Below are 22162 nucleotides of genomic sequence, written 5' to 3'. Positions count from 1 at the left end.
ATCCGGCTCCGGCAGGAGAGGAGGATTTACGGATAAAGCCCCTTTTTAGATTCTCCTGGACGTATTCGGACATGGCAAGAGTCTCTGGGGCAGAGAGAGGATAAATTCTGCCCCGGGGTGGAGTAGTACCCGGGAGGAGGTCGATAGGGCAATCATAAGGCCTGTGAGGAGGTAGAGTCTCAGCTTGTTTTTTGCAGAAAACATCCGCGAAGTCCATATAGGCCTTGGGGAGACCGGTTACTGGAGGAACCACAGTGTTACGGCAAGGGTTACTGGGAACCGGTTTTAGACAGTTCTTGGAACAAGAGGACCCCCAACTCTTGATCTCCCCAGTGGACCAATCCAGGGTTGGGGAATGAAGTTGAAGCCAGGGAAGTCCAAGGAGAATCTCCGAGGTGCAATTGGGGAGGACCAAAAGTTCAATCCTCTCATGATGAGATCCGATGCTCATAAGAAGGGGCTCCGTGCGGAAACGTATGGTACAGTCCAATCTTTCATTATTTACACAATTGATGTAGAGGGGTCTGGCGAGACTGGTCACTGGGATGTTGAACCTGTTGACGAGAGAGGCCAAAATAAAATTTCCTGCAGAACCAGAGTCCAAGAAGGCCACTGTAGAGAAGGAGAAGGCAGAAGCAGACATCCGCACAGGCACAGTAAGACGTGGAGAAGCAGAGTAGACATCAAGGACTGTCTCACCTTTGTGCGGAGTCAGCGTACGTCTTTCCAGGCGGGGAGGACGGATAGGACAATCCCTCAGGAAGTGTTCGGTACTAGCACAGTACAGGCAGAGGTTCTCCATACGGCGTCGTGTCCTCTCTTGAGGTGTCAGGCGAGACCGGTCGACCTGCATAGCCTCCACGGCGGGAGGCACAGGAACAGATTGCAGGGGACCAGAGGAGAGAGGAGCCGAGGAGACGAAACGCCTCGTGCGAACAGAGTCCATATCTTGGCGGAGTTCCTGACGCCTTTCAGAAAAACGCATGTCAATGCGAGTGGCTAGGTGAATAAGTTCATGTAGATTAGCAGGAATTTCTCGTGCGGCCAGAACATCTTTAATGTTGCTGGATAGGCCTTTTTTGAAGGTCGCGCAGAGGGCCTCATTATTCCAGGACAATTCTGAAGCAAGTGTACGGAATTGTACGGCATACTCGCCAACGGAAGAATTACCCTGGACCAGGTTCAACAGGGCAGTCTCAGCAGAAGAGGCTCGGGCAGGTTCCTCAAAGACACTTCGGATTTCCGAGAAGAAGGAGTGTACTGAGGCAGTGACGGGGTCATTGCGGTCCCAGAGCGGTGTGGCCCATGACAGGGCTTTTCCGGACAGAAGACTGACTACGAAAGCCACCTTAGACCTTTCAGTGGGAAACAGGTCCGACATCATCTCCAGATGCAGGGAACATTGGGAAAGGAAGCCACGGCAAAACTTAGAGTCCCCATCAAACTTATCCGGCAAGGATAAGCGTATCCCAGGAGCGGCCACTCGCTGCGGAGGAGGTGCAGGAGCTGGCGGAGGAGATGACTGCTGAAGCTGTGGTAGCAACTGTTGTAGCATAACGGTCAGTTGAGACAGCTGTTGGCCTTGTTGCGCAATCTGTTGCGACTGCTGGGCGACCACCGTGGTGAGGTCAGCGACAACTGGCAGAGGAACTTCAGCGGGATCCATGGCCGGATCTACTGTCACGATGCCGGCTGGCAGGTAGTGGACCCTCTGTGCCAGAGAGGGATTGGCGTGGACCGTGCTAGTGGACCGGTTCTAAGCCACTACTGGTTTTCACCAGAGCCCGCCGCAAAGCGGGATGGTCTTGCTGCGGCGGTAGTGACCAGGTCGTATCCACTAGCAACGGCTCACCTCTCTGGCTGCTGAAGATAGGCGCGGTACAAGGGAGTAGGCAGAAGCAAGGTCGGACGTAGCAGAAGGTCGGGGCAGGCAGCAAGGATCGTAGTCAGGGGCAACGGCAGAAGGTCTGGAAACACTGGCAAGGGACACACAAGGAACGCTTTCACTGGCACTAAGGCAACAAGATCCGGCAAGGGAGTGCAAGGGAAGTGAGGTAATATAGGGAGTGCACAGGTGATAACTCTAATTGGAACCACTGCGCCAATCAGCGGCGCAGTGGCCCTTTAAATCGCAGAGACCCGGCGCGCGCGCGCCCTAGGGAGCGGGGCCGCGCGCGCCGGGACAGAACAGACGGGGAGCGAGTCAGGTAGGAGAGCCGGGGTGCGCATCGCGAGCGGGCGCTACCCGCATCGCGAATCGCATCCCGGCTAGCAGCAGGATCGCAGCGCCCCGGGTCAGAGGACGTGACCGGGGCGCTGCAGCGGAGGAGGTGAAGCGAGCGCTCCGGGGAGGAGCGGGAACCCGGAGCGCTCGGCGTAACACTTATGCTTTTTTCCCCATAAATAATTAAATAATAAAAGAAAAACGCATAGGGTTCCCCGTATTTTTATTCTCAGCCAGATACCAACCAAACAGCAACAGCCTGACATTACCAGGGTGGGTGAGGACCATTGTTACTGGCCCTCTCCAGTCTAAATAACACCAGCCTGTTACCGCCAAGGCCCAGAAGCGCCATTTTTGATGCTCCAGGCCTGTTGGCACTGACTCTTCCCAACATCTCTGTGGCAGTGGGTACCGCGGTAATAATCGTGGGTTAGCGCTAGCTGTTTTTGGGGCTAATGCTAAGCCTGGCTTAGTAATGGACTCCATCTTTAAGATGGCTTCCACTACTTAGCCTGTGAAGTAAAAAAAAAAAAAAATACATTTAAAAAACTTTTATTCCAAAAAACACTCCCCCACATGCCCTTGTTACAAATGTTGTTAATATTAACCCCTTAAGGACCAGGCCATTTTATACCTTAAGGACCGGAGCGTTTTTTGCAATTCTGACCACTGTCACTTTAAACATTAATAACTCTGGGATGCTTTTAGTTATCATTCTGATTCCGAGACTGTTTTTTCGTGACATATTCTACTTTAACTTAGTGGTAACATTTTATGGTAACTTGCATCCTTTCTTGGTGAAAAATCCCAAAATTTGATGAAAAAAATGAAAATTTTGCATTTTTCTAACTTTGAAGCTCTCTGCTTGTAAGGAAAATGGATATTCAAAATATTTTTTTTTTGGGGTTCACATATACAATATGTCTACTTTATGTTTGCATCATAAAATTTATGAGTTTTTACTTTTGGAAGACACCATAGGGCTTCAAAGTTCAGCAGCAATTTTGAAATTTTTCACAAAATTTTCAAACTCACTATTTTTCAGGGACCAGTTCCGTTTTGAAGTGGATTTGAAGGGTCTTCATATTAGAAATACCCCATAAAAGACCCCATTATAAAAACTACACCCCCTAAAGTATTCAATAAAACATTCAGTAAGTGTATTAACCCTTTAGGTGTTTCACAGGAATAGCAGCAAAGTGAAGGAGAAAATTCAAAATCTTCATTTTTTACACTCGCATGTTCTTGTAGACCCAATTTTTGAATTTTTGCAAGGGGTAAAAAGGAGAAAATTTTTACTTGTATTTGAAACCCAATTTCTCTCGAGTAAGCACATACCTCATATGTCTATGTTAATTGTTCGGCGGGCGCAGTAGAGTTCTCAGAAGGGAAGGAGCGACAAATGGTTTTTGGGGGGCATGCCGCATTTAGGAAGCCCCTATGGTGCCAGGACAGCAAAAAAAAACACATGGCATACCATTTTGGAAGCTAGACCCCTCAGGGAACATAACAAGGGGTAAAGTGAACCTTAATACCCTACAGGTGATTCACGACTTTTGCATATGTAAAAAAAATATATATTTTTTTTACCTAAAATGCTTGGTTTCCCAAAAATTTTACATTTTTAAAAAGGGTAATAGCAGAAAATACCCCCCAAAATTTGAAGCCCAATTTCTCCCGATACAGAAAACACCTCGCATGGGGGTGAAAAGTGCTCTGCTGGTGCACTACAGGTCTCAGAAGAGAAGGAGTCACATTTGGCTTTTTGAAAGCAAATTTTGCTCTGGGGGCATGCCGCATTTAGGAAGCCCCTATGGTGCCAGAACAGCAAAAAAAAAACACATGGCATACCATTTTGGAAACTAGACCCCTCGGGGAACGTAACAAGGGGTAACGTGAACCTTAATGCCCTACAGGTGTTTCACGACTTTTGCATATGTAAAAAAAAAATTTTTTTTACCTAAAATGCTTGTTTTCCCAAAATGTTTACATTTTTAAAAAGGGTAATAGCGGAAAATACCCCCCAAAATTTGAAGCCCAATTTCTCCCGATTCAGAAAACACCCCATATGGGGGTGAAAAGTGCTCTGCTGGCGCACTACAGGTCTCAGAAGAGAAGGAGTCACATTTGGCTTTTTGAAAGCAAATTTTGCTCTGGGGGCATGCCGCATTTAGGAAGCCCCTATGGTGCCAGAACAGCAAAAAAAAAAACACATGGCATACCATTTTGGAAACTAGACCCCTCGGGGAACGTAACAAGGGGTAGTGTGAACCTTAATACCCTACAGGTGTTTCACGACTTTTGCATATGTAAAAAAAAATATATTTTTTTTACCTAAAATGCTTGGTTTCCCAAAATTTTTACAATTTTATAAAGGGTAATAGCAGAAAATACCCCCCAAAATTTTAAGCCCAATTTCTCCCGATTCAGAAAACACCCCATATGGGGGTGAAAAGTGCTCTGCTGGCGCACTACAGGTCTCAGAAGAGAAGGAGTCACATTTGGCTTTTTGAAAGCGAATTTTGCTCTGGGGGCATGCCGCATTTAGGAAGCCCCTATGGTGCCAGGACAGCAAAAAAAAAACCACATGGCATACCATTTTGGAAACTAGACCCCTCGGGGAACGTAACAAGGGGTAATTTGAACCTTAATACCCTACAGGTGTTTCACGACTTTTGCATATGTAAAAAAATATATATTTTTTTTACCTAAAATGCTTGTTTTCCCAAAAATGTTACATTTTTTAAAAGGGTAATAGCAGAAAATACCCCCCAAAATTTGAAGCCCAATTTCTCCCGAGTACGGCAATACCCCATATGTGGCCCTAAACTGTTGCCTTGAAATACGACAGGGCTCCAAAGTGAGAGCGCCATGCGCATTTGAGGCCTAAATTAGGGACTTGCATAGGGGTGGACATAGGGGTATTCTACGCCAGTGATTCCCAAACAGGGGGCCTCCAGCTGTTGTAAAACTCCCAGCATGCCTGGACAGTCAACGGCTATCTGGCAATACTGGGAGTAGTTGTTTTGCAACAGCTGGAGGCTCCGTTTTGGAAACAGTGGCGTACCAGAAGTTTTTCATTTTTATTGGGGAGGGGGGTTGTATAGGGGTATGTGTATATGTAGTGTTTTTTACTTTTTATTTTATTTTGTGGTAGTGTAGTGTTTTTAGGGTACAGTCGCACGGGCGGGGGTTCACAATAGTTTCTCGCTGGCAGTTTGAGCTACGGCAGAAAATTTGACGCAGCTCAAACTTGCAGCCGGATATTTACTGTAATCCTCCGCCCATGTGAGTGTACCCTGTACGTTCACATTGGGGGGGGGGGGGAATCCAGCTGTTGCAAAACTACAACTCCCAGCATGTACGGTCTATCAGTGCATGCTGGGAGTTGTAGTTTTGTAGTTTTGCAACCGCTGGAGGCTCCGTTTTGGAAACAGTGGCGTACCAGACGTTTTTCATTTTTATTGGGGAGGGGAGGGGGGCTGTGTAGGGGTATGTGTATATGTAGTGTTTTTTACTTTTTATTTTATTGTGTGTTAGTGTAGTGTAGTGTTTTTAGGGTACAGTCACACGGGCGGGGGGTTCACAGTAGTTTCTCGCTGGCAGTTTGAGCTGCGGCAGAAATTTTGCCGCCCCTCAAACTTGCAGCCGGATACTTCCTGTAATCCTACGCCCATGTGAGTGCACCCTGTACGTTCACATTGGGGGGAAGGGAACATCCAGCTGTTGCAAAACTACAACTCCCAGCATGTACGGTCTATCAGTGCATGCTGGGAGTTGTAGTTTTGCAACAGCTGGAGGCACACTGGTTGTGAAACACCGAGTTTGGTAACAAACTCAGTGTTTTGCAACCAGTGTGCCTTCAGCTGTTGCAAAAGCTACAACCCCCAGCATGTACGGACAGCGGAAGGGCATGCTGGGTGTTGTAGTAATGCAACAGCTGGAGGCATACTACTTTGGCTGGGGATGCTGGGGATTGTAGTTATGCAACAGCTGGAGACACACTGGTTTGCTACTTAACTCAGTGTGCCTTCAGCTGTTGCAAAACTACAACTCTCAGCAGTCACCGACAGCCAACGGGCATGCTGGGAGTTGTAGTTATGCAACCACCAGATGCACTACTACAACTCCCAGCATGCACTTTAGCTGATTGTGCAAGCTGGGAGTTGTAGTTACACAACAGCTGAAGGTACACTTTTCCATAGAAAGAATGTGCCTCCAGCTGTTGCAAAACTACAAGTCCCAGCATGCCCTTTTTGGAAAAGGGCATGCTGGGAGTTGTGGTGGTCTGCCTCCTGCTGTTGCATAACTACAGCTCCCAGCATGCCCTTTTTGCATGCTGGGAGCTGTTGCTAAGCAACAGCAGGAGGCTGTCACTCACCTCCAACGATCCTCGCTGCACCAGGTCAGTCCCTCGTCGTCTCCGCCGCCGCTGCTCCTGGGGCCCCGATCCCAACAGGGGCGCCGGGGATCGGGGTCCCCAGCACCCGGGGTGCACGTCCCGCACCCGCTCACGTCCTCCGGAAGAGGGGCGGAGCGGGTTGCGGGAGTGACACCCGCAGCAGGCGCCCTGATTGGTCGGCCGGTAATCCGGCCGACGAATCAGGGCGATCGTGAGGTGGCACCAGTGCCACCTCACCCCTGCTGGCTCTGGCTGTTCGGGGCCGTCTCTGACGGCCCCGATCAGCCAATAATTCCGGGTCACCGGGTCACTGGAGACCCGATTGACCCGAAATCCGCCGCAGATAGCTGGACTGAATTGTCCAGCGATCTGCGGCCATCGCCGACATGAGGGGTCATAATGACCCCCCTGGGCAATATGCCCCGATGCCTGCTGAACGATTTCAGCAGGCATCGGGCACCGGCTCCGCTCCAGATGGTTGCGGGGGGCCGGTAAAACACATGACGTTCTCATACGTCATGTGTCCTTAAGGACTCGGAAATGGAGACGTATGAGAACGTCATGTGTCCTTAAGGGGTTAAACAAAAAAAAACGCCCATCATTGTAGTCCACCAAATCAGAAGTAGCCCACAGGGATTTTTTTTTTTTGCTTATCTGTGCAAAGAAAATGATATTACAAAGTGATTTTATTGGTTTTTGCTTATGTGAGCCAAATTTATTAACCCCCTGTGATAGTATGGTAAATATGTGACATAAGCAAAAACCAAAGCAAAAAAAAAAATGCCTACAGAACTTGCTTACCAAAGCAAGAATTATAAATGTCCCCCATGGTGCTCCATGAGATGTTCAAAGCTTTGGATATTTTATTACAACCTAACCCTGCTTTGTACATCTCCACAAATGTATCCCTGACTTATTTGGTGAGCTCCATTGTCTTCATGCTGCAGTTTGTTCAGTAATGCTCTCTAGCAAATTCTAAGGCCTTCAAATAGCAGATGTATTTGTCCTGAGATTTAACGATGGACTATTTTGTGTTGATCCATTATATAAAATCGCAATGAAATACATTTATATACCATTACAAAAGCTAGAACAGTCCAAAGAGGTTGAATACTTATGCAATGGGAAAAAAAAGGAAAAACTGAAGTCCAACAAATGCTTTCTTAAAGGGGTACTCCACTGATTTTTAAATCAACTGGTGCCAGAAAGTTAAACAGATTTGTAAATTACTTCTATTTAAAAATCTTTATCCTTGCAGTACTTATCAGCTGCTGTATACTATAGAGGAAGTTCTTTTCTTTTTGAATTTCCTTTCTGTCTGACCCCTCTGTCCATTTTAGGAACTGTCCAGAGCAAGAGAGGTTTTCTATAGGGATTTTCTCCTACTCAGGACAGTTCCTAACATGGACAGAGGTGTCAGCAGAGAGCACTGTGGTCAAACAGAAAGGAAATCCAAAAAGAAAAGAACTTCCTCTGGAGTATACAGTAGCTGATAAGTACTGGAAGGATTACGATTTTTAAATAGAAGTAATTTACAAATCTGTTAAACTTTCTGGCATCAGATGATAAAAAAAAAATGTTTTCCAGCGCATTACCCCTTTAACACTGGTAGTAGCTTGATTTCCAAGTGTTTCCTTCTCAATTAAGGTAATTCAGTGCAAGAAGTTTTATTTATAGTAAAAGACTAGTGAAAAAAAAATTAGTTTTTCACACAATAGTAATTCACAAGATACTAGAGCTCATGATCAAAACACCAGGGAGCTGAATAGGAGGATTGAAACTCATTTCCCGCTTGGAACCTTTTTGAAAGTCTATTAAATTCTTTCTTAAAATATCTGACTTTATAGATGGCTGGAAGACTCGATTTGCCTCATGCTGTTTTGTCATCTTATCATAGATAAGAGGTTTTTTTTTTTTTAATCCCTTTTCTTTGCTTATTGAAAAGAGCCATAAGACAGCTGCTACAGGCGCACTGTGAGTTACCAGGACTTCTTCAGCCTGGACTGGACTGTTTTACATTTAAATGACTCTGAGAAATAGTTCTTGGTGACGGGAACAATATGGAGAGCACCTGGCTCCCATCTCTGCCCTTATCTACAGTTCAGATAAATGAAATAATTATGTTTCAAATATACTTAGAACTTGCTAGATATAATACGGCTTCAGAATGTCATGAATCGAACCTGCTGATAGGACAGTACATTGGTCTAAGTTACTTTTTTATTCTCCTGTTGAACATAATTACCATGAGAGTGTTCTCTGGTGTAAAGTTGACATGTCCTAGTAGTTACTGCTCTTTTTCATATGGACAGTATACGGCAAGTGTCAATGTGCTTCTGTTCAATGACACAATAGCTGGTGATAATGAAACGTATTCCATGTTTGATCATTTCCCGTCCCCGTCCCCAGGAAGCAGCAAGAGGACCGCAGCGGAGGACTGTGAGGCAGATATCGGAGCAATGGCGGAACGTAGGAAGGTGAGTTAAAGTTTATTTTGTTTATTTTTACAGCCCAGGCACGGGAATATGTAAAATTCATGCAGTACAGATGTCCTTTAAAATACGCTCAGGGAGGTGGTAAGGGAAAAAAATAAATCAAAAGAAACCTCTCTTACCTTCCTTGCTCTAGCGCTGCCGCCTGAATCACTGAACTCCAGTTCCCTCTTTTTGGGGCTTCTGACTTTAGTGACGTTACGTCCAATGAATCATCCAATCAGCACTCCAGCGCCGCCGCTGGAATCACTTAACGCCAGTTCCTGCTGTCCGACACTTCCTGGTTTGGTGACGTGACGTGATTGGATGAGCAGCCGTATAATGTCACGTTGCCAAACCTGGAAGACTGGACAACGAGTACCAGAGTTCTAACTGTCGAGCGGCAGCGCCACTGTCCGATGGCGGTGGCATTGGAGCCAGAATGTTGGAATTGCGCCAACAGCATGCAATTCATAAAAGATGGAAGCTGATCTTTGGAGGGACAGATCTCCGGATTGCAGGTACATATTTAACCTATTAACCTCTCATCGGTCTCCTGTTCACCCACATTATAACCCAATGTATTGGGTTTAGTGAGGGTGAACAGATGACTGTTTTCCTTTAAAGGACATCTGCAGCGTGATTAACACTTATCCTCTATCCACAGGATAGGGGATAAGTGTTTGATCGCGGGGGGTTCGACCGCTGGGACCCCCTGTGATCTCCTGTACAGGGCCGCGGCTGTCCTGTGCAGGGGGCGTGCCAGCTGCAGCATGACGTTGCAGCCGGCACGCCTCCTCCATACATCTCTATGGGAGAGGCGAGGAGGCAGCTTTTGTGCCTTCCTGTCTCCCCCATAGAACTTTATGGGGACGGGGAGGAGACAGGGCGTCACCGTCGACCTCTAGATCGACGCTACGCGCCTTAGCGCTCACCATGAGCGCTAATGGCGGCGCCCCGTTAGGGAGATCGAGGGGGGTCCCAGCGGTCGGATCCCCCGCAATCAAACACTTATCCCCTATCCTGTGGATAGGGGATAAGTGTCATACTGCTGCAATTGTCCTTTAAGATGTGCCTCAAATGTTTATGAATAGGCCTCTAAACATATATAAATATTTTAAAGTTATTATTTGAAGAGTTTCCATAATAGAATGATCCGCACACAACCGTCTTACTTCCTATTATTTCAGTATTCTGGCCCCCCTCCTGTTTAGGTTTGAATAGTCCTAGAAGATGAATGCACGGCACAAAATACATGACGGCCCCTCCTATAGACTTGCATTGAAGGGGCGTGGCCATGATGTCATGAGCCAACGCGCTGCACCCGACACTCTAAACGAACACCGGGTGCAGCAGGGAGATCGCGGGGGTCCCATTTTGCCACTGTCTGAGCTCCCCCCAATTCCACCTTCGCCTCCCTGCAGAAGTCACCGACATCGGGACCTCCTTTGTTGCAGCTTGAATTGATGACCTGTGATCGTGTGAGTTCTCCACTTTCTTTTTCTTCTCTATGTTATACTTGCTTATTTGTTTCTTGAGACTTGATGCACCACTATTGATCCACGCCGAAGAATTAACCCCACCTCTCCATCCACCTGGACGTTTATGAGTGTTACTTTTTATCCAGTGCCAATTTTTTTCACTATTTTTCTTTTGTACTTTTTTCTCTGGTTGTATATGTATTATGTTAGTGTTCCCTTTACTTTTTTTGAGCAGTGTATACAGTATTTATTTCAAGAGAGGCTAGAGAAGAGCATAGCTTGTTCCAGGACCCCACATTAATTACCTTCTTTACCCAAGCAGAGCCTCCTTACACCAGCAATCATTTTCTCTGTGATATTTTAAACGGGTACTCCGGTGATTGCCTGCTATTAAAGGACATCTGTACTGCATGAATTTTACATGTTCCTGTGCCTGGGCTGTAAAAATAAACAAAATAAACTTTAACTCCCCTTCCTACGTTCCCCCGTTGCTCCAGTATTGGCCTCACAGTCCTCCGCTGTGGTCCTCTTGACTGCCTCCTGGGGACAGGAACGTCACAGAGCCATCAGCGTATCACCGGCCGCAGCGATGTCCCACCTAGGCTGGTGATGGAGTTCTAACTGTCGAGCGGCAGCGTCACTGTCCGATGGCGGTGGCATTGGAGCCAGAATGTTGGAATCGCGCCAACAGCGTGCAATTCATGAAAGATGGAAGCTGATCTTTGGAGGGACAGATCTCCGGATTGCAGGTACATATTTAACCCATTAACCCCTCATCGGTCTCCTGTTCACCCACATAATAACCCAATGTATTGGGTTTAGTGAGGGTGAACAGATGACCGTTTTCCTTTAAGATGTGCCTCTAATGTTTATTAATAGGCCTCTAAACATATATAAATATTTTAAAGTTATTATTTGAAGAGTTTCCATAATAGAATGACTCGCACACAACCGTCTTACTTCCTATTATTTCAGTATTCTGGCCCCCCTCCTGTTTAGGTTTGAATAGTCCTAGAAGATGAATGCATGGCACAAAATACATTTTAATAATTCCAATTTTTTAATAATCATATTTTTTCTACATCTCACATTGCTTTGTGTTCCATGAATATACTTTAAAATGTTCTGAGACTTTCATTTTCTAACAAAGTTAACCTTAATATCAGTTTCCAAACAACGTTTTATTTAGCATTGAGCTTTATTTGTAAAAAAAAATATATTAATGTCAGTTTTATTCAAATTGGGCAGAGAAATGAAAGTTTCATATTATTCGTTCTGGCAAGGTCTGGGTTATTATGCAGGAGTTTTCAATTTCTCTCAGGCATGAGGCTTATATTCTTTATCCATGTGAAGGCTACACACTACTATTCCAAGGCAGAACGCAAGCAAATCCATAGGTGTAGAACATTCATTTGTAGGTAAATAATGGGGACATTTTTGGGTACAATTTTCTGCTTGTAGACCCCCTTAAACACTCCATCAGCTGTACAATGGAAAGTATTTGGAGACAATTGTTATCAATCTACTGTGTACAGGGTCCACCATTTAGTTCAATATAGCTGGGAAGAAGATTTCAGAAGATCTGTGTCTACCTCAAAAAATGACAACCTCCAATGCTCCAAAGTTTCTTGATGGATTCATAGTAGGAGAAAACCCTTAAAGGGGTATTCCAGGCAAAAACATTTTATCCCCTATCCAAAGGATAGGGGATAAGATGTCTGATCGCGGGAGGCCCGCTGCTGGGACTCCTCGCGATCTCCCTGCAGCACCCGCATTCTATGCGGGGACTGCGTCTCTAGTTTTGGAAACCTCCGGGTTTCCATGACTGGGGACGTCACGTAAACCAGGAGGTTTCCGAAACTAGAGACGCAGGCCCTGCATAGAATGTGGGTGCTGCAGGGAGATCGTGAGGAGTCCCAGCAGCGGGCCTCCCGCCATAAGACATTTTATCCCCTATCCTTTGGTTAGGGGATAAAATGGTTTTGCCTTGAATACCCCTTTACGATAGCTGTGACCTATCGTTGCATCCCAGTCACGGTTGCTATCATTCCCATCCCACATGGGCTGGCACAGTGAAGGTAGGCTGCACAGATAGTAGGAGATTGTACTAGTTCTCCCCACCCTCCAGGGCACTCCCTGTATAGTGTTTGGCCTTATGGTATGTGGGGTGCCCTTGATGGTGAGTTTAAGAATAAGCCAAACACTAAAGAACTAATAACAAGGTCTTTAAAGTCTTTACTTTAGAAATGATTCATCCATAAAATGGAAGCACTTTGTCTTGGTAACAATAAACAAATATGGCTGGAGCAAGGGGTCACCATTTGGGTAGTGAGGTAGGATATTGGTATCACAGGAACTCCTTAACTTTGCTCTAGACCGTACTACAACACATGTCCTGAATTCTCTCCCCTGAGGATGATATATAATATAACTTGTTGGCTTTTAGTAAATGCCCAAGAAAAGTTTCTACTCACTTTGGTACTGAGGTGCCCTCTGCTAGCTGCAGGTCCTCAGAAGAAGTGTAGCTTGGATAGCCACGTAGTTTCTAGGCCCAGCCCAAAGCCCTGAAAGGTTTAAGATTAGTTATGGGACACTCGTCCAACTTCTTCCCCTAGTCTATATCTCTCTCCTGAATAACCTTCTTTTTATCATCTCTTCTTTTTACTTTGCCTCTACTTTTAGTACTAGGATAGGGCACCAGAATATTGGGAGCTGGGAGAGGTCAAATGTTTCTGTAATTAAAAATGAGAGATTGCTGCTAATACTATGAGTACTACTGGGGTCTGCAGAATTGAAGAAAAAAATTCCTTGTAAATTCAAGGCCAGAGGAAATGTGAACGTCTTCCGAGTTACACAAAGCTTTAATCTGGCTTCACACGCTTCAGAGAGTCAATTTGAACTGTTTATTTTTATTTTTATAACAAGTCTTTTTTATTAAATTTTCAAAGCGTTGATTGCAAAATACAACAATAGTGGGCGTAAGTGAGACACTGTCCTGTATCTAAAGTATACAAGTGAGGTATAGCAGCTTCTTGATCAGCCCATTAATAGAGAAGACAAATTGAACTGTTTCAAAATCTACAGTAAACCTACAAGCAATGAATTTACATATGGATTTAGATGGGGATTTTACTTCTCACGATAAAAAGCAATGAAAGCTCCAACAAACCAGAGACACAAAAGAGATCACTTTAAAAGAAATCTGTCATGAATTTCACCAAAACTAACGAGCTGTACTGGCTGGTAGTCTGGATGACACTGATTAAAATGGTACCTTTTGTATCCGGATCCGGCCCATATTTATCAGGAAATGATAATGAGCAGTCTGGGGCATGGGCGGGGCTACGATCCTGGCCTCGGGCACAGTGATGTCAGCATTGTTCAGCCCTCAGCCCCGCTAATTAATATTCACTTCATTCCCCACTCTGTCTGCACAAAGCAAAACTACAACTCCCGTCATGCCGGTCGTCACATGTTGGTGGCTGAGTGGCTACAGACGATGGCCTTCCAGGGAGGGTTGTTAGGGGTTGTCTGCTTTAGGAAACCCAGTTTCATAAACACTATTATAGAATTTTTATTTAATCAAAGAGGATCCTCTGTTCAGGATTCCAATCTCTTGGCCAAGTGAATAGTGGTTACGAAGAAAATGTCTCACTCTGGAGGACGGGTCCCGCCCTGCATTACACAGACTACTCATTGATATGAATGGATGTTGTGTAAGGGTGCATTCACACGCTCTTTGTTTTTGCGGGTTTTCCGCAGCATATTTGAAAGGGGCGGGCTCTTCTCGGCTGTCCATAGCAGATTGTCCGCGGCGGAATTTACGCTGCGGAAAATCCGCCGCAGTCCCTACTGACTTCAATGGGGCTTGTGGTGGATTTTCCGCAGCGTAAATTCCGCCGCGGACAATCTGCTATGGACAGCCGAGAAGAGCCCGCCCCTTTCAAATACGCTGCAGAAAACCCACAAAAACAAAGAGCGTGTGAATGCACCCTTATGCTTCATTTCCACCTGTGGTGGCGCTATAAAGAAATTAAACACTTACTGCTAGATTTTTGAGAAGATTCCAGCTGGTTACTGGTGGTCCCGGTAGGAGGGGACATTTTCATCCTCTTATCAAGGGGCCATTCTCACAGGTAAGGATTGTCCAAAGCAGAGAACCCCTTTACCTTTTTATTAATACTCCTACCAATCAGGAACTTCATTATAAGAGATAAGTATATCTCACATTATGTGTCTTTGTGGTATGCATTTTATAACTATGTTATTTTAAAATAATTATTAATCTGTAAGGATTGTATGAAATAAGAAATAATATGGTATTCTATGTCATAATGCTGAATAGTTTTGTCTGCTAGAGATGAGCATAGGGTGACTGCAGCACATACTGTGAACACTGGTGTGTGACGCCGGCTACAGATGACTCACTATGGACTTAAAATAACTCAGCCCAGCGTTCTTCAGTGCTTTTCTAACACCTTGTTTCCTTGTGTGTGGTATTAAAGGGGTACTCCGCTTCTCAGCATTTGGAAAAAACTGTTCCGAACGTTGGAGCCAGCGCCGGGAGCTCGTGACATCATAGCCAAGCCCCTCATGATGTCACGCCCCGCCCCCTCAATGCAAGTGTATGGGAGGGGGCGTAACAGCCGTCACGCCCCCTCCCATAGACTTTCATTGAGGGGGCAGGGCGTGACATCATGAGGGGGCTGGGCTATGATGTGACAAGCTCCCAGCGCTGGCTCCAACGTTCGGAACAGTTTGTTCCAAATGCTGAGCAGCAGAGTACCCCTTTAAGTACTGCAAATAAAAATAACTATTAAATAAACATATCATTATGCACATATGACTTGGAAAAAATTCAGAAATTCATTTGAGGAGCACTTATTGATTAAATATTTTGTTTTTTGCTGGCCCTGCAACTAAAGATATATATTTCCATGTGAGAATGGCATATCATGGGGTATCACCCCCTCGGTGCTGCCCTAATATCCTAATGGTGTTGTAATATTCAAATGACCAGTGTAATAACTTCCCAACCCTGTATTTAAGAGGGTATTTGGGGATTTATTTTTTATTTGATGGTGCTACAAGAGCTGTAAAGTTAGTGTAGATCATAATATATCTGTGTTTGATGATGGTCTCACAATTCTTATGTGATCTTTGCCCCAATGTTCATTTTTAGCAGCATACAAAATGAATGTTGTCACAGGCTTTTCCTAGGTTGCAGAGCAGCCCGAGATAGAACATCACTAGTTAAAAGGGAGAATGGTAGTGATTCAGTGGGTGGAGCCACCACTGGATGGGGGGGGGGGGGGGGGGGGGGAAATCATTCTCCACAGAATTGCAGGGAATTCTAGTTTCATGCACATCATGCATGGAAGGGAGCCTAGCTGTACTGCAAAGGATGGGGTGGCTGATGTGTGGGAAGGAGATAAGTCCCCTTCTACTTAAAAACAAGGGATACTGGGGATTGTAGTTGGAGGGAGTGCTCAGGAGCAGGAAATAGCCAGTTCACACAAACAAGCCAGCAGTGTTATGGGGAATCAGGACACAACCATTTGCCACCAACACAAGCACGGATCCTTGCTAAGCATGTCCATTACTGTCTGGCAGGTAATAACCTTAGCTTATGTCACTTTATGTTGGATAATCATTTTAATGCTGACTGACAAAGGTTATCAATAATTACATTACTCACCGTTATATACATCTTCTATCTTCTGTTATATATGTCTTCTTCTCAAAATGAATACATTCTTACAATAAAAAAATGGGAACATGTGTAGTGATGATGATGCTCATTATGGCATACAGAAACTTTTTTAGGAGGATTTTTTTTTTAGGAAAAGATATTTGCTATCAAAATAAGTCAATACAACTGTTGCTTATGCAAACTACTTAATAGGAGGAGAAAAAGAATCAGGAGTAGCCGGGCTGGACATCTGTTTTTTTTTTTCTCGATGTATTGTATGGGTGGGGACTTTGCCGGTCTTTGCCCGTACGATTCATTGGGGGGGGGGGGGGATGAGCTGATTATCTCTGTTTTGAGGGTGGGTGCCAAAAACTCATACACTGAGTCCTCTGTTCATGTCTGCTGATCTATAGTGTCCTCTGTTCATGACAGCTGATTCATAGCGTCCTCTGTGCTGTTCACTGATCTGTGTCCTCTGAGCTTAATATATTATAGAGTTGCATGTTCCTGCTATGTTTCTGGATTGTGACCCACAATTTATTAGTATGTGTTTTTATTAGGCCCCTGCACTTTAGTTCAGGGAGGGACCGGTGCCCAGTTGTCGATCCACTGGTTAGGGTAGATGGGCAAGTAGGCAGGGAGAGCGGTTTTAGGGTCAGTTTAGGGCTCACTCTTCCTGTCCCTCGGTGGGTCCCTAACAGAAGCACCTCAAGATTGTTAAATTCAGAAGCTGTTGTTAGAGCACTGATTAAAGGGACAGTAATCTGTGGTAGAGTGTTTGATGCAAAGGGCAGATTGAATTACCTTAGGGGCAGATGGCATTAATCCCTTGTATTCGTGATGCCAGGGCGTGGTTTATCCTCAAGACCACCTGAAGGTATACAGCTAGATCCTGGGCTAGGCATGGGGGCAATAATGACTCCGATGCCAAGTTACGGATAACGGTAGCTTTACTGAGGGTAGACAGATGGTAAAGTCTATCCAGTTCAGCCAGGGCCCACGGAGGTGACCAGTGACTCAGAGGCCTTAAGGGCTTGCTAGAACTTGTAGTAGATCGGGTCAATTTAATGCAGGCCACGTTGACTTGACAAATGGTGACTGTGACTGACTTGACTTGACTGATGACTGACAATACTGAGACTGTGGTTACTTGTAGCTGCTTGTGGCTGCAGACTGGACTTGATGCCTCCTTTTACTCTGGACTCTCTAGGACTCGACTTGACCTCAGCAAAGACTTGTAAGGAAAGAGAGAGAGAGAACTAGCTCCACCCAGGGCTTATATGGGGAGACTAGCAGGGAGCCCATAGGTCACCCCTGGAATCACCTGGTCAATGGTACCTCCTGAGTAACAATAACATGATAAGTCACATGGTAAACAGACTTAAAGTGACAACGCTTTCTCAACACATTACATGGTATAATACATTATAAACATATTTACATTGGGGGGGACAGATGCAAGGGGGCCCAAGGGACACTGTAGGGAAACTGCCTGAGAGGGCAGCAAGGGCAGAGGGCAACACCTCCCGTACTGGGCCACCACAAATCTAATATTAATTCTTCTGACTCCAAAGCTGTACCCTACCAATCTGTATGAAATCATCTGTCTTACACTGGAATTGCACAAGGATTTCAGTAAACTTTCACAGTTATTTCACTGAATGTTTGTGTCCAGAGGTCTCATTCCTGCACTTTGCCTATGGGAACAGCTTGTGTCACAAAAAAAAAAAAAAAAAAAAAAAAAAAAAGATAATTGTGGAGTTCACATTGGGATTGTCCACCACTCTGCCATATGACACAAACCTGGACTACTACACCCAGCATAACGCTCTACACTTTCTGTTGTCACAACATGTAGATCCCCATTAAGCCACCAAACAGTAATGGAGGCATGGACTCCACAATATCTCTGATGATGGCCTGTGGTATCCGGTGGTAGATCAACAATAGATCATGTATGCCCTCTAAGGTGTGTGAGGTGCGATCTCCATGAACCAGACTTACTTTACCAGCACATCCCATAGATACTCAGTTGGATTGATATACCTCATATACCGAAGCAACACCCCAACTGCACTACACCCCAAGGCTGCTACCACATATAACAAACAAGGATAAGTTGGCCAGCACATACTGATACCAAAACTACTGCATGGACCTGGCATACAGTACTGTATTCTCCTGTTTATGTATATTCAGCCTAGCAGCGTGCATCTGTATGCCAGGTCCATGCAGTAGTTTCGGTATCAGTATGTGCTGGCCAACTTATTCTTGTTTGTTATGCATATGGGGGAGTGGCTACCTCCATGTTGGCTCCTGCACCCCACCCACCTCTATTGGGTGCTGTATAAGGTGTGGATGTCTCAGACCTTGCAAGCCTGTTAAACTGATTACACAGAGGCATATTCACAGTGTAGGGTCCGTCCCAATGAGGTCACCTTATCGTGGTGGGATGGTCCAAACTATTTGGCCACCAAATTGTGATCTAAGTACCTAATTTTTTCATTTTTTGCATTGTAGCAATATAGCATTTCATGTTTTATCTGTTTCTTTGTGCTAGCAGTGTGTTGCTGTATTCTCCTGTTTATGAAATAAAATAAAACTATTTCACTCCAAGCTACTAGATGGCAATTTAAATACAGTTCCCTAATACAATCTGTATAGTATAGAGATCTGAAAATCATTTAAGGGGTACTCCGCTGTTCAGCATTTGGAACAAACTGTTCTGAACACTAGAGTCAGCGTCGGGAGCTTGTGATGTCATAGCCCTGCCCCTTCATGACGTCACACCCCACCCACTCAATGCAAGTCTAGCCGTCATGAGGGGGTGGGGCTATGACATCACAAGCTCCCGGCGCCGGCTCCAGCGTACGGAACAGTTTGTTCCAAACGCTGAGCAGTGGAGTACCCCTTTAAAGGGGTATTCCAGCCTTAGACATCTTATCCCCTACCCAAAGGATTATGTGCATATGTGCTGTCACGATTCGGCTGGCTGGAGGTGGATCCTCTGTGCCAGAGAGGAATTGGCGTGGACCGTGTCGGTGGACCGGTTCTAAGTTGCTACTGGTTTTCACCAGAGCCCGCCGCAAAGCGGGATGGTCTTGCAGCGGCGGTAGCAACCAGGTCGTATCCACCGGCAACGGCTCAACCTCTCTGACTGCTGAGATAAGCGCGGTACAAGGGAGTAGACAAGAGCAAGGTCGGACGTAGCAGAAGGTCAGGGCAGGCAGCAAGGATCGTAGTCAGGGGCAACGGCAGGAGGTCTGGAACACAGGCTAGGAACACACAAGGAAACGCTTTCACTGGCACAATGGCAACAAGATCCGGCAAGGAAGTGCAGGGGAAGTGAGGTATAAATAGGGAAGTGCACAGGTGAAGATACTGATTAAAACCCATGCGCCAATCAGTGGCGCACCGGCCCTTTAAATCGCAAAGACCCGGCGCGCGCGCACCCTAGGGAGCGGGGCCGCGCGCGCCGGGACAGCACAGACGGGGAACGAGTCTGGTAAGCGGGTCGGGATGCGCATCGCGAGCGGGCGCGTCCCGCATCGCGAATCGCATCCCGGCAGGGGACATTATTGCAGCGCATCCGGTCAGCAGGTCTGACCGGGGCGCAGCGAATAGGAGAACGCTGCGAGCGCTCCGGGGAGGAGCGGGGACCCGGAGCGCTCGGCGTAACATGTGCATTCTGTGCTGGGCACCGCTCAAGAGACATGACGTCACACCACGCCTCCTCATGCCGTCACACAATAGTGGTGTGATGGAACAAGGGGGTGTGGCGTGACGTCATGTCTTGGGAGCTGAAAGGAGATCCCAGAGGCAGGACCCCCACGATCAGAAGACTATTGATGCATGCAGAATGATGGGTACCACATTGGAATAGTGAACAAGATCCATCGAACGCCGATGATATAGAATGTGTGAAGGATTCAGCATTCTGTCATAGTTTCTGTTTTGTGTAGATAATGGTGTGAAAAAACTGTGTACTTGGCACAATCCACTACTTCATGAATAGTCCGTTAAGTTTCTTATATCAAAAGTGCATAGTTTTTTTTTATAAAAAGCCAATAACATAACGTATTTTGAGGTCTATCAACAACCTCTTTCTCAGATGTATTATGGCAGAATGTTGCATTCTGCCGATTGAGGATCAGACTCGGCACGGCTACAGTTTTGTACTGCAAGCCTAATAAGTTGTTGTGTTCTTATACAAAGAAGGTGAGTTTATCATATGATCTAACCAAGTTATGGCATACTGTACCATGAGAAACATAGATTATTGCATAGTTTCTGTTGTGAAAGAACCTAAGCAATGCTGCTGAATCAATAAGTAGGTGCCATGGTTGAAGGTCACATACTCACCTTTCCCATGTTCTCGCTGTCCCTGCTCTGATGCTAGGTCCTAAATGGCCAGTGCGCTGCACACTCTGCACTCCCCCACCAATCCCTGCTTTGTTGTGTCTATATAAAGGGACTCCTTCCTGCCACCTGTGCCTTAGCAATAAGGTTCTATTATTGCAGTGACCTGCGAAGGTATATTTCTTTCTATTTTTCCTGTATTTGTCCAGTAAACTCAACCTGAACAGATGTACGTTTTCTTTATGTGCATAAACTCTGCAGGCCCTGATCTCTGCCTGAACGACTCCTCTAAATCCTTTACTACCAGGCTATATCCACATCAGCACTTTCTAAAGGGTAGGGACCTGGGAGTTTCCTGCCACAGAATTGCCACAGGGTGTTAAAGGGGTACTCCGCCCCTAGACATCTTATCCCCTATCCAAAGGATAGGGAATAAGATGTCTGATCACAGGTGTCCCACCACTGGGGACCCCCGCGATCTTCCTGCTGTACCCGGTGTTCATTTAGAGTGTCGGGTGCAGCGCTGGAGGCTTGTGATGTCACGGCCATGCCCCGCTCGTGATGTCACGGCCATGCCCCTCAATGCAAGTCTATGGGCTGTCACGCCCCCTCCCATAGACTTGCATTAAGGGGGCATGGCTGTGACTTCAAGAGCCTCTGACCCGCATCGCCAGTCATCCGGCATGGAGCAAAGTTTGCTCCATGCACCAGGTGTTTGGAGTTCTGCAGCCGAGATTGCACGGGTCCCCAGTGGTGGGACCCCCGCGATCAGACATCTTACCCCATATCCTTTGAATAGAGGATAAGATGTCTAGGGGCAGAGTACCCCTTTAAGGGTGAAGAATTAGGGGCTTATTTGACTCCGTTCCTTGGCTTGGTTCCACACCACAATCAAGGAACACAGGTAGGTTTGTTACATCAGAGAATCTCTACATGCCAAGCCATCAGAACCAGTGTTTCCCTCTTTGTAGTAAAAGCTTATATACCCTGTTAGACCATTCAGATCACACAGTTTTTTTTGTAATTTTCACCATTTGTATAACTAGCTTGTTCCCGCTACCACATTTTTCCATTTTTGTGATTTATGAGTACGACCCAACTACCCTCACTATCATTGCCTTAAAGTTAAGCCACCTTTTATACAATAAGCAGGAGAACGTACATTCCGATGATAACTCAACTGTTAAACATATGGGGGAAAAAATGTTAATAACATATTACAAACAAATGCTCTGCTCAGAAAATGCCATGTTAATTAATACAACTTGCATTTACCCAAGTGAGATCCCCAAATCATTGTGCCCCCTCCCTCCATAATTAGATACTACAGGTTTAATGGGTGGCAGAGTCGCCATCTTCTTTCGGTCCTTTGGTTCGGGGTTGTGTTATTTCCTGAATTGATTGTAGTAATTATATCTTGGCACGACTACCGCCTGGGCTTCAGAAGATATCACTTTTTTCCCAGCCTATCTGCCAAGACCGATTACTGGCAATAAACACAGTGAATAGATTTTCTTATTACATTGTCAAATT

The 22162-nt window shown here is 45.7% G+C and overlaps 1 long non-coding RNA gene across 1 annotated transcript; it reads right to left on the bottom strand.

Moving 5' to 3' along the window:
- Nucleotides 1-11869: 11869 nt before the first annotated feature.
- On the bottom strand, nucleotides 11870-16399 carry LOC130272745 (uncharacterized). The gene is made up of 3 exons (XR_008843712.1): nucleotides 16277-16399; nucleotides 13053-13142; nucleotides 11870-12061 (listed from the first exon to the last, which is right to left on the bottom strand). It is a non-coding gene; the product is annotated as an uncharacterized LOC130272745 (long non-coding RNA).
- Between the last annotated feature and the right edge of the window lie 5763 nt (nucleotides 16400-22162).

Source organism: Hyla sarda, chromosome 5, assembly GCF_029499605.1.
Source record: "Hyla sarda isolate aHylSar1 chromosome 5, aHylSar1.hap1, whole genome shotgun sequence".
NCBI classification, from domain to species: domain Eukaryota; kingdom Metazoa; phylum Chordata; class Amphibia; order Anura; family Hylidae; genus Hyla; species Hyla sarda.
Note: the sequence above shows the minus strand (reverse complement) of the source record. Positions and strands in the feature narration are given on the sequence as shown.